Source organism: Myotis davidii, unplaced genomic scaffold (assembly GCF_000327345.1).
Source record: "Myotis davidii unplaced genomic scaffold, ASM32734v1 scaffold1203, whole genome shotgun sequence".
NCBI classification, from domain to species: Eukaryota; Metazoa; Chordata; class Mammalia; order Chiroptera; family Vespertilionidae; genus Myotis; species Myotis davidii.
In genome coordinates, this window is record NW_006294353.1 from 251,696 (window position 1) to 252,424 (window position 729).

Genomic DNA, 729 nt, shown 5'->3' on the forward strand with positions numbered 1-729 from the left:
ACCTCCCCACCTCCAACTCCCCCCAGGGCTTCAGGCAGCCAGGTCTTAGCAAAAGAGTTGTGTGGTTTTCCAGTCCGGAATCCCGGCGCAGAGAGCGCTGGACTCACCCAGGGTCACCCAGCGGCTGGGGGTGAAATTGAGAAGATGAATCAAGAGAAGCCCCCCCGCCCGCCAATGTCCATGGGCTGCATCCCAACATCCGAATGGGGTCACTCTACAGTCTTTCCTTCCCCTCTTCCCCAGGCCCTCCCTGGACAGGCCCTCAGTTCTTGCCATAGTTTTACCCTCTTTTGCTCCCTTCCATCGCCCATGTTCCTCTTCCCAATTGAGCGGGCCACCGCGCCAGTGCGTTCCGAACCTCTTGCATTTATGAACACCCCCTGAGTCCCAGGCGCCGCCCGGTCTCAGGCACTCTTCTTCCACCTCTTCGGCCGTGGGCAGACGCCCCCAGGCTGTCCTGCACCCCTTTCCCCGCTCGCACCCAAGCTGTCCCGCCCCCACCAGCCTGGCCCCGTTTCCCCAGCGTGGGCCCCTTAACACCGCCTCCTCGCCTCTGCCCCTCCCAGACCCGTTTCCTGCGACCCCTCAACTACCACTTAAGCCACGTCCTCTTCGGAGAGGCTGCTCAAAGCCACAGGACCTACCACCCCAACTCGCCCACAAACTCCCCGACAAGGTCCACCCCATCAACTCTCTCTTCCGTTTCATCCGGCGCCGTCGCACGCCGTC